General features: G+C 39.7%; 1 non-coding gene across 1 annotated transcript in view; it reads left to right on the top strand.

Annotated features, from left to right (window-relative positions):
* Positions 1-12,299: 12,299 nt before the first annotated feature.
* The window catches only part of LOC143306644 (small subunit ribosomal RNA), a 1,923-nt gene continuing 1,722 nt past the window's right edge, over positions 12,300-12,500 (top strand). Inside the window, exon 1 of the ribosomal RNA XR_013064005.1 lies at positions 12,300-12,500. This exon is cut by the window's right edge and continues 1,722 nt beyond it. This is a non-coding gene — a ribosomal RNA (small subunit ribosomal RNA).

Below are 12,500 nucleotides of genomic sequence, written 5' to 3'. Positions count from 1 at the left end.
TTAACGATGGATCCACGGTACAGAATGCAAAAATATGATTGTTAAAATTTTCGACTAATCGGTTCTAAGAGGCGAAGCAATACGCCGCTGGGACTTTGAAATATTTCGGAGCGCACCTAAAGTTCGTTATTTTGGCTAAACGGAGCGAAAATCTGCATTTATACCATCACGGACGTTAGTTCAATAGCGTTTAACGATGGATCCACGGTACAGAATGCAAAAATATGATTGTTAAAATTTTCGACTAATCGGTTCTAAGAGGCGAAGCAATACGCCGCTGGGACTTTGAAATATTTCGGAGCGCACCTAAAGTTCGTTATTTTGGCTAAACGGAGCGAAAATCTGCATTTATACCATCACGGACGTTAGTTTAATAGCGTTTAACGATGGATCCACGGTACAGAATGCAAAAATATGATTGTTAAAATTTTCGACTAATCGGTTCTAAGAGGCGAAGCAATACGCCGCTGGGACTTTGTAGTATTTCGGAGCGCACCTAAAGTTCGTTATTTTGGCTAAACGGAGCGAAAATCTGCATTTATACCATCACGGACGTTAGTTTAATAGCGTTTAACGATAGATCCACGGTACAGAATGCAAAAATATGATTGTTAAAATTTTCGACTAATCGGTTCTAAGAGGCGAAGCAATACGCCGCTGGGACTTTGAAATATTTCGGAGCGCACCTAAAGTTCGTTATTTTGGCTAAACGGAGCGAAAATCTGCATTTATACCATCACGGACGTTAGTTCGATAGCGTTTAACGATCGATCCACGGTACAGAATGCAAAAATATGATTGTTAAAATTTTCGACTAATCGGTTCTAAGAGGCGAAGCAATACGCCGCTGGGACTTTGAAGTATTTCGGAGCGCACCTAAAGTTCGTTATTTTGGCTAAACGGAGCGAAAATCTGCATTTATACCATCACGGACGTTAGTTTAATAGCGTTTAACGATGGATCCACGGTACAGAATGCAAAAATATGATTGTTAAAATTTTCGACTAATCGGTTCTAAGAGGCGAAGCAATACGCCGCTGGGACTTTGAAATATTTCGGAGCGCACCTAAAGTTCGTTATTTTGGCTAAACGGAGCGAAAATCTGCATTTATACCATCACGGACGTTAGTTTAATAGCGTTTAACGATGAATCCACGGTACAGAATGCAAAAATATGATTGTTAAAATTTTCGACTAATCGGTTCTAAGAGGCGAAGCAATACGCCGCTGGGACTTTGAAATATTTCGGAGCGCACCTAAAGTTCGTTATTTTGGCTAAACGGAGCGAAAATCTGCATTTATACCATCACGGACGTTAGTTCAATAGCGTTTAACGATCGATCCACGGTACAGAATGCAAAAATATGATTGTTAAAATTTTCGACTAATCGGTTCTAAGAGGCGAAGCAATACGCCGCTGGGACTTTGAAATATTTCGGAGCGCACCTAAAGTTCGTTATTTTGGCTAAACGGAGCGAAAATCTGCATTTATACCATCACGGACGTTAGTTTAATAGCGTTTAACGATGGATCCACGGTACAGAATGCAAAAATATGATTGTTAAAATTTTCGACTAATCGGTTCTAAGAGGCGAAGCAATACGCCGCTGGGACTTTGAAATATTTCGGAGCGCACCTAAAGTTCGTTATTTTGGCTAAACGGAGCGAAAATCTGCATTTATACCATCACGGACGTTAGTTCAATAGCGTTTAACGATGGATCCACGGTACAGAATGCAAAAATATGATTGTTAAAATTTTCGACTAATCGGTTCTAAGAGGCGAAGCAATACGCCGCTGGGACTTTGAAATATTTCGGAGCGCACCTAAAGTTCGTTATTTTGGCTAAACGGAGCGAAAATCTGCATTTATACCATCACGGACGTTAGTTTAATAGCGTTTAACGATGGATCCACGGTACATAATGCAAAAATATGATTGTTAAAATTTTCGACTAATCGGTTCTAAGAGGCGAAGCAATACGCCGCTGGGACTTTGTAGTATTTCGGAGCGCACCTAAAGTTCGTTATTTTGGCTAAACGGAGCGAAAATCTGCATTTATACCATCACGGACGTTAGTTTAATAGCGTTTAACGATGAATCCACGGTACAGAATGCAAAAATATGATTGTTAAAATTTTCGACTAATCGGTTCTAAGAGGCGAAGCAATACGCCGCTGGGACTTTGAAATATTTCGGAGCGCACCTAAAGTTCGTTATTTTGGCTAAACGGAGCGAAAATCTGCATTTATACCATCACGGACGTTAGTTCAATAGCGTTTAACGATCGATCCACGGTACAGAATGCAAAAATATGATTGTTAAAATTTTCGACTAATCGGTTCTAAGAGGCGAAGCAATACGCCGCTGGGACTTTGAAATATTTCGGAGCGCACCTAAAGTTCGTTATTTTGGCTAAACGGAGCGAAAATCTGCATTTATACCATCACGGACGTTAGTTTAATAGCGTTTAACGATGGATCCACGGTACAGAATGCAAAAATATGATTGTTAAAATTTTCGACTAATCGGTTCTAAGAGGCGAAGCAATACGCCGCTGGGACTTTGAAATATTTCGGAGATCACCTAAAGTTCGTTATTTTGGCTAAACGGAGCGAAAATCTGCATTTATACCATCACGGACGTTAGTTTAATAGCGTTTAACGATGGATCCACGGTACAGAATGCAAAAATATGATTGTTAAAATTTTCGACTAATCGGTTCTAAGAGGCGAAGCAATACGCCGCTGGGACTTTGAAATATTTCGGAGCGCACCTAAAGTTCGTTATTTTGGCTAAACGGAGCGAAAATCTGCATTTATACCATCACGGACGTTAGTTTAATAGCGTTTAACGATGGATCCACGGTACAGAATGCAAAAATATGATTGTTAAAATTTTCGACTAATCGGTTCTAAGAGGCGAAGCAATACGCCGCTGGGACTTTGAAATATTTCGGAGCGCACCTAAAGTTCGTTATTTTGGCTAAACGGAGCGAAAATCTGCATTTATACCATCACGGACGTTAGTTCAATAGCGTTTAACGATCGATCCACGGTACAGAATGCAAAAATATGATTGTTAAAATTTTCGACTAATCGGTTCTAAGAGGCGAAGCAATACGCCGCTGGGACTTTGAAATATTTCGGAGCGCACCTAAAGTTCGTTATTTTGGCTAAACGGAGCGAAAATCTGCATTTATACCATCACGGACGTTAGTTCAATAGCGTTTAACGATCGATCCACGGTACAGAATGCAAAAATATGATTGTTAAAATTTTCGACTAATCGGTTCTAAGAGGCGAAGCAATACGCCGCTGGGACTTTGAAATATTTCGGAGCGCACCTAAAGTTCGTTATTTTGGCTAAACGGAGCGAAAATCTGCATTTATACCATCACGGACGTTAGTTCAATAGCGTTTAACGATCGATCCACGGTACAGAATGCAAAAATATGATTGTTAAAATTTTCGACTAATCGGTTCTAAGAGGCGAAGCAATACGCCGCTGGGACTTTGAAATATTTCGGAGCGCACCTAAAGTTCGTTATTTTGGCTAAACGGAGCGAAAATCTGCATTTATACCATCACGGACGTTAGTTGAATAGCGTTTAACGATGGATCCACGGTACAGAATGCAAAAATATGATTGTTAAAATTTTCGACTAATCGGTTCTAAGAGGCGAAGCAATACGCCGCTGGGACTTTGAAATATTTCGGAGCGCACCTAAAGTTCGTTATTTTGGCTAAACGGAGCGAAAATCTGCATTTATACCATCACGGACGTTAGTTCAATAGCGTTTAACGATGGATCCACGGTACAGAATGCAAAAATATGATTGTTAAAATTTTCGACTAATCGGTTCTAAGAGGCGAAGCAATACGCCGCTGGGACTTTGAAATATTTCGGAGCGCACCTAAAGTTCGTTATTTTGGCTAAACGGAGCGAAAATCTGCATTTATACCATCACGGACGTTAGTTTAATAGCGTTTAACGATGGATCCACGGTACAGAATGCAAAAATATGATTGTTAAAATTTTCGACTAATCGGTTCTAAGAGGCGAAGCAATACGCCGCTGGGACTTTGTAGTATTTCGGAGCGCACCTAAAGTTCGTTATTTTGGCTAAACGGAGCGAAAATCTGCATTTATACCATCACGGACGTTAGTTTAATAGCGTTTAACGATAGATCCACGGTACAGAATGCAAAAATATGATTGTTAAAATTTTCGACTAATCGGTTCTAAGAGGCGAAGCAATACGCCGCTGGGACTTTGAAATATTTCGGAGCGCACCTAAAGTTCGTTATTTTGGCTAAACGGAGCGAAAATCTGCATTTATACCATCACGGACGTTAGTTCGATAGCGTTTAACGATCGATCCACGGTACAGAATGCAAAAATATGATTGTTAAAATTTTCGACTAATCGGTTCTAAGAGGCGAAGCAATACGCCGCTGGGACTTTGAAGTATTTCGGAGCGCACCTAAAGTTCGTTATTTTGGCTAAACGGAGCGAAAATCTGCATTTATACCATCACGGACGTTAGTTTAATAGCGTTTAACGATGGATCCACGGTACAGAATGCAAAAATATGATTGTTAAAATTTTCGACTAATCGGTTCTAAGAGGCGAAGCAATACGCCGCTGGGACTTTGAAATATTTCGGAGCGCACCTAAAGTTCGTTATTTTGGCTAAACGGAGCGAAAATCTGCATTTATACCATCACGGACGTTAGTTTAATAGCGTTTAACGATGAATCCACGGTACAGAATGCAAAAATATGATTGTTAAAATTTTCGACTAATCGGTTCTAAGAGGCGAAGCAATACGCCGCTGGGACTTTGAAATATTTCGGAGCGCACCTAAAGTTCGTTATTTTGGCTAAACGGAGCGAAAATCTGCATTTATACCATCACGGACGTTAGTTCAATAGCGTTTAACGATCGATCCACGGTACAGAATGCAAAAATATGATTGTTAAAATTTTCGACTAATCGGTTCTAAGAGGCGAAGCAATACGCCGCTGGGACTTTGAAATATTTCGGAGCGCACCTAAAGTTCGTTATTTTGGCTAAACGGAGCGAAAATCTGCATTTATACCATCACGGACGTTAGTTTAATAGCGTTTAACGATGGATCCACGGTACAGAATGCAAAAATATGATTGTTAAAATTTTCGACTAATCGGTTCTAAGAGGCGAAGCAATACGCCGCTGGGACTTTGAAATATTTCGGAGCGCACCTAAAGTTCGTTATTTTGGCTAAACGGAGCGAAAATCTGCATTTATACCATCACGGACGTTAGTTCAATAGCGTTTAACGATGGATCCACGGTACAGAATGCAAAAATATGATTGTTAAAATTTTCGACTAATCGGTTCTAAGAGGCGAAGCAATACGCCGCTGGGACTTTGAAATATTTCGGAGCGCACCTAAAGTTCGTTATTTTGGCTAAACGGAGCGAAAATCTGCATTTATACCATCACGGACGTTAGTTTAATAGCGTTTAACGATGGATCCACGGTACATAATGCAAAAATATGATTGTTAAAATTTTCGACTAATCGGTTCTAAGAGGCGAAGCAATACGCCGCTGGGACTTTGTAGTATTTCGGAGCGCACCTAAAGTTCGTTATTTTGGCTAAACGGAGCGAAAATCTGCATTTATACCATCACGGACGTTAGTTTAATAGCGTTTAACGATGAATCCACGGTACAGAATGCAAAAATATGATTGTTAAAATTTTCGACTAATCGGTTCTAAGAGGCGAAGCAATACGCCGCTGGGACTTTGAAATATTTCGGAGCGCACCTAAAGTTCGTTATTTTGGCTAAACGGAGCGAAAATCTGCATTTATACCATCACGGACGTTAGTTCAATAGCGTTTAACGATCGATCCACGGTACAGAATGCAAAAATATGATTGTTAAAATTTTCGACTAATCGGTTCTAAGAGGCGAAGCAATACGCCGCTGGGACTTTGAAATATTTCGGAGCGCACCTAAAGTTCGTTATTTTGGCTAAACGGAGCGAAAATCTGCATTTATACCATCACGGACGTTAGTTTAATAGCGTTTAACGATGGATCCACGGTACAGAATGCAAAAATATGATTGTTAAAATTTTCGACTAATCGGTTCTAAGAGGCGAAGCAATACGCCGCTGGGACTTTGAAATATTTCGGAGATCACCTAAAGTTCGTTATTTTGGCTAAACGGAGCGAAAATCTGCATTTATACCATCACGGACGTTAGTTTAATAGCGTTTAACGATGGATCCACGGTACAGAATGCAAAAATATGATTGTTAAAATTTTCGACTAATCGGTTCTAAGAGGCGAAGCAATACGCCGCTGGGACTTTGAAATATTTCGGAGCGCACCTAAAGTTCGTTATTTTGGCTAAACGGAGCGAAAATCTGCATTTATACCATCACGGACGTTAGTTTAATAGCGTTTAACGATGGATCCACGGTACAGAATGCAAAAATATGATTGTTAAAATTTTCGACTAATCGGTTCTAAGAGGCGAAGCAATACGCCGCTGGGACTTTGAAATATTTCGGAGCGCACCTAAAGTTCGTTATTTTGGCTAAACGGAGCGAAAATCTGCATTTATACCATCACGGACGTTAGTTCAATAGCGTTTAACGATCGATCCACGGTACAGAATGCAAAAATATGATTGTTAAAATTTTCGACTAATCGGTTCTAAGAGGCGAAGCAATACGCCGCTGGGACTTTGAAATATTTCGGAGCGCACCTAAAGTTCGTTATTTTGGCTAAACGGAGCGAAAATCTGCATTTATACCATCACGGACGTTAGTTTAATAGCGTTTAACGATGGATCCACGGTACAGAATGCAAAAATATGATTGTTAAAATTTTCGACTAATCGGTTCTAAGAGGCGAAGCAATACGCCGCTGGGACTTTGAAATATTTCGGAGCGCACCTAAAGTTCGTTATTTTGGCTAAACGGAGCGAAAATCTGCATTTATACCATCACGGACGTTAGTTCGATAGCGTTTAACGATCGATCCACGGTACAGAATGCAAAAATATGATTGTTAAAATTTTCGACTAATCGGTTCTAAGAGGCGAAGCAATACGCCGCTGGGACTTTGAAATATTTCGGAGCGCACCTAAAGTTCGTTATTTTGGCTAAACGGAGCGAAAATCTGCATTTATACCATCACGGACGTTAGTTTAATAGCGTTTAACGATGAATCCACGGTACAGAATGCAAAAATATGATTGTTAAAATTTTCGACTAATCGGTTCTAAGAGGCGAAGCAATACGCCGCTGGGACTTTGAAATATTTCGGAGCGCACCTAAAGTTCGTTATTTTGGCTAAACGGAGCGAAAATCTGCATTTATACCATCACGGACGTTAGTTCAATAGCGTTTAACGATCGATCCACGGTACAGAATGCAAAAATATGATTGTTAAAATTTTCGACTAATCGGTTCTAAGAGGCGAAGCAATACGCCGCTGGGACTTTGAAATATTTCGGAGCGCACCTAAAGTTCGTTATTTTGGCTAAACGGAGCGAAAATCTGCATTTATACCATCACGGACGTTAGTTCAATAGCGTTTAACGATCGATCCACGGTACAGAATGCAAAAATATGATTGTTAAAATTTTCGACTAATCGGTTCTAAGAGGCGAAGCAATACGCCGCTGGGACTTTGAAATATTTCGGAGCGCACCTAAAGTTCGTTATTTTGGCTAAACGGAGCGAAAATCTGCATTTATACCATCACGGACGTTAGTTGAATAGCGTTTAACGATGGATCCACGGTACAGAATGCAAAAATATGATTGTTAAAATTTTCGACTAATCGGTTCTAAGAGGCGAAGCAATACGCCGCTGGGACTTTGAAATATTTCGGAGCGCACCTAAAGTTCGTTATTTTGGCTAAACGGAGCGAAAATCTGCATTTATACCATCACGGACGTTAGTTCAATAGCGTTTAACGATGGATCCACGGTACAGAATGCAAAAATATGATTGTTAAAATTTTCGACTAATCGGTTCTAAGAGGCGAAGCAATACGCCGCTGGGACTTTGAAATATTTCGGAGCGCACCTAAAGTTCGTTATTTTGGCTAAACGGAGCGAAAATCTGCATTTATACCATCACGGACGTTAGTTTAATAGCGTTTAACGATGGATCCACGGTACAGAATGCAAAAATATGATTGTTAAAATTTTCGACTAATCGGTTCTAAGAGGCGAAGCAATACGCCGCTGGGACTTTGTAGTATTTCGGAGCGCACCTAAAGTTCGTTATTTTGGCTAAACGGAGCGAAAATCTGCATTTATACCATCACGGACGTTAGTTTAATAGCGTTTAACGATAGATCCACGGTACAGAATGCAAAAATATGATTGTTAAAATTTTCGACTAATCGGTTCTAAGAGGCGAAGCAATACGCCGCTGGGACTTTGAAATATTTCGGAGCGCACCTAAAGTTCGTTATTTTGGCTAAACGGAGCGAAAATCTGCATTTATACCATCACGGACGTTAGTTCGATAGCGTTTAACGATCGATCCACGGTACAGAATGCAAAAATATGATTGTTAAAATTTTCGACTAATCGGTTCTAAGAGGCGAAGCAATACGCCGCTGGGACTTTGAAGTATTTCGGAGCGCACCTAAAGTTCGTTATTTTGGCTAAACGGAGCGAAAATCTGCATTTATACCATCACGGACGTTAGTTTAATAGCGTTTAACGATGGATCCACGGTACAGAATGCAAAAATATGATTGTTAAAATTTTCGACTAATCGGTTCTAAGAGGCGAAGCAATACGCCGCTGGGACTTTGAAATATTTCGGAGCGCACCTAAAGTTCGTTATTTTGGCTAAACGGAGCGAAAATCTGCATTTATACCATCACGGACGTTAGTTTAATAGCGTTTAACGATGAATCCACGGTACAGAATGCAAAAATATGATTGTTAAAATTTTCGACTAATCGGTTCTAAGAGGCGAAGCAATACGCCGCTGGGACTTTGAAATATTTCGGAGCGCACCTAAAGTTCGTTATTTTGGCTAAACGGAGCGAAAATCTGCATTTATACCATCACGGACGTTAGTTTAATAGCGTTTAACGATGAATCCACGGTACAGAATGCAAAAATATGATTGTTAAAATTTTCGACTAATCGGTTCTAAGAGGCGAAGCAATACGCCGCTGGGACTTTGAAATATTTCGGAGCGCACCTAAAGTTCGTTATTTTGGCTAAACGGAGCGAAAATCTGCATTTATACCATCACGGACGTTAGTTCAATAGCGTTTAACGATCGATCCACGGTACAGAATGCAAAAATATGATTGTTAAAATTTTCGACTAATCGGTTCTAAGAGGCGAAGCAATACGCCGCTGGGACTTTGAAATATTTCGGAGCGCACCTAAAGTTCGTTATTTTGGCTAAACGGAGCGAAAATCTGCATTTATACCATCACGGACGTTAGTTTAATAGCGTTTAACGATGGATCCACGGTACAGAATGCAAAAATATGATTGTTAAAATTTTCGACTAATCGGTTCTAAGAGGCGAAGCAATACGCCGCTGGGACTTTGAAATATTTCGGAGATCACCTAAAGTTCGTTATTTTGGCTAAACGGAGCGAAAATCTGCATTTATACCATCACGGACGTTAGTTTAATAGCGTTTAACGATGGATCCACGGTACAGAATGCAAAAATATGATTGTTAAAATTTTCGACTAATCGGTTCTAAGAGGCGAAGCAATACGCCGCTGGGACTTTGAAATATTTCGGAGCGCACCTAAAGTTCGTTATTTTGGCTAAACGGAGCGAAAATCTGCATTTATACCATCACGGACGTTAGTTTAATAGCGTTTAACGATGGATCCACGGTACAGAATGCAAAAATATGATTGTTAAAATTTTCGACTAATCGGTTCTAAGAGGCGAAGCAATACGCCGCTGGGACTTTGAAATATTTCGGAGCGCACCTAAAGTTCGTTATTTTGGCTAAACGGAGCGAAAATCTGCATTTATACCATCACGGACGTTAGTTCAATAGCGTTTAACGATCGATCCACGGTACAGAATGCAAAAATATGATTGTTAAAATTTTCGACTAATCGGTTCTAAGAGGCGAAGCAATACGCCGCTGGGACTTTGAAATATTTCGGAGCGCACCTAAAGTTCGTTATTTTGGCTAAACGGAGCGAAAATCTGCATTTATACCATCACGGACGTTAGTTTAATAGCGTTTAACGATGGATCCACGGTACAGAATGCAAAAATATGATTGTTAAAATTTTCGACTAATCGGTTCTAAGAGGCGAAGCAATACGCCGCTGGGACTTTGAAATATTTCGGAGCGCACCTAAAGTTCGTTATTTTGGCTAAACGGAGCGAAAATCTGCATTTATACCATCACGGACGCTAGTTTAATAGCGTTTAACGATCGATCCACGGTACAGAATGCAAAAATATGATTGTTAAAATTTTCGACTAATCGGTTCTAAGAGGCGAAGCAATACGCCGCTGGGACTTTGAAATATTTCGGAGCGCACCTAAAGTTCGTTATTTTGGCTAAACGGAGCGAAAATCTGCATTTATACCATCACGGACGTTAGTTTAATAGCGTTTAACGATGGATCCACGGTACAGAATGCAAAAATATGATTGTTAAAATTTTCGACTTATCGGTTCTGGATCACTGAAAAATCAAAAAAAATTATTAATTTTGATTAATTAAATTACATATGTAGTTTTATATTGTTATAGTCTCGTATTTGTTAATGTTTTGTCGTAAGAAAATGCAAAAATATCGTTTTAATGTTTTCGTCTCATCGGTTCTGGATCGCTGAAAAATCAAAAAAAAATATTAATTTTGATTAATTAAATTACAAATGGAGTTTTATATTGCTATAGTCGCTTATTTGTTAATGTTTTACCGTAAGAAAATGCAAAAATATCGTTTTAATATTTTCATCTCATCGGTTCTGGGCGGTTTTAAAATTTTTTAAAATATTAATTAAACCCATGATTTACATGAGAATGTGAATTTATTATGTCCTGCATGTTAATTTATTAATTTTCATGTATAGAACGTTATAAAATGAAAGGATATGTTCGACGATATTTTCAGTCTAAGTTTTACCGTGCCGGCGGGATGGTACGCTCTCACGGCGGTTTGCACAGGCATACGCCTGGGCGTAAGCCCATGCGTCGCCGACCTAGCGGCCGGCCGTTCGGTATTTATAGGAAGGCACTTTCGGTTCGCTCGGACCGGTCGGGAGTAGCGTCGAGCGTGTGGCTCTTTTATGACTTCGGTTGAAAAGCAGTCTACCGCTCCTCGAGAATATACTTTCTCGACTATTCTCGTTCCGGTTTTCCGTTGCGGATTATTATTAATCTCCACACAGCATTACCACGGGTCGGTGTCTAAGACCGAATGGCCCATATGTGGTGAGCCTTGTAATATAAGGCTGGTGACCTGTATGCACTTATAAATGTTGCATACTTGTACAAACTGAGCATCAACTGTCTGTAACCAAAATTTGTTAAAACTGAAAAAGTTATAAGATTGTATAAAATTTTTGAACCAAGAAAGTAGTGTTAGACGAAAATTCGTTCTATCACTTTTAGAAGGGAGACTGTTTGGAAATATTTAAAGTATAAAATACACAAAAGTCCACTGAATTATGAACAAAATTACGTCCCTGAATTTAAGAAAAGTCAAGAGGTGTCAGAAATAAAATCCTCTCTGATACGTTCAGAGAGGAAAATAAGTATGGAGAGAGGAGTAAAAATGAAAGAAGTTTTAAGGCTGGGGAAACTTCTAAAGGAGAGAGATTCCAACATATCTAATATGTACATTTAAAGCAAGTCCAAGGAACTCTCTCCGTTAATGTTTGAAAAGGTGTGTGCAGATGGAGGAGAAATGTATAAAGTACAGAGACGAGGTTGGTGGGCCCGCTCTAATGATAAAGATTATAAAATTTGGTGGCAAAATGACCAGCATGATCACTGTACGCGCTTTCTCGATTTGTATAGCATGCCACTGTCCGCGCTATCTTTTATTATATTGTCCAGCGTGTGTGGTCTACGTGCTTGCACGATGGATGCACGGCGTGAAAGTGATTTTCGTGCTTTATGAGAGGAGGAGGAGAATATTTGGCCTCTATAAGAGGTACAAAATTTATGAAATGTGTGTTACATACAAAAGAGAAATGGCTTAACGTCGATCGGTCTTACAGGGAGGGCCGACGACGAAAATTTAAATTTACAATAATAACTAAGCTCCCTGGTTGATCCTGCCAGTAGTCATATGCTTGTCTCAAAGATTAAGCCATGCATGTCTAAGTACATACCGAATTAAGGTGAAACCGCGAATGGCTCATTAAATCAGTTTTGGTTTCTTAGATCGTACAAAACATTACTTGGATAACTGTGGTAATTCTAGAGCTAATACATGCAAACCAGAATTCCACCCAGAGATGGG

The sequence above is a fragment of the Osmia lignaria genome, unplaced genomic scaffold (genome assembly GCF_051020975.1).
Source record: "Osmia lignaria lignaria isolate PbOS001 unplaced genomic scaffold, iyOsmLign1 scaffold0016, whole genome shotgun sequence".
Taxonomy (NCBI): domain Eukaryota; kingdom Metazoa; phylum Arthropoda; class Insecta; order Hymenoptera; family Megachilidae; genus Osmia; species Osmia lignaria.
Note: the sequence above shows the minus strand (reverse complement) of the source record. Positions and strands in the feature narration are given on the sequence as shown.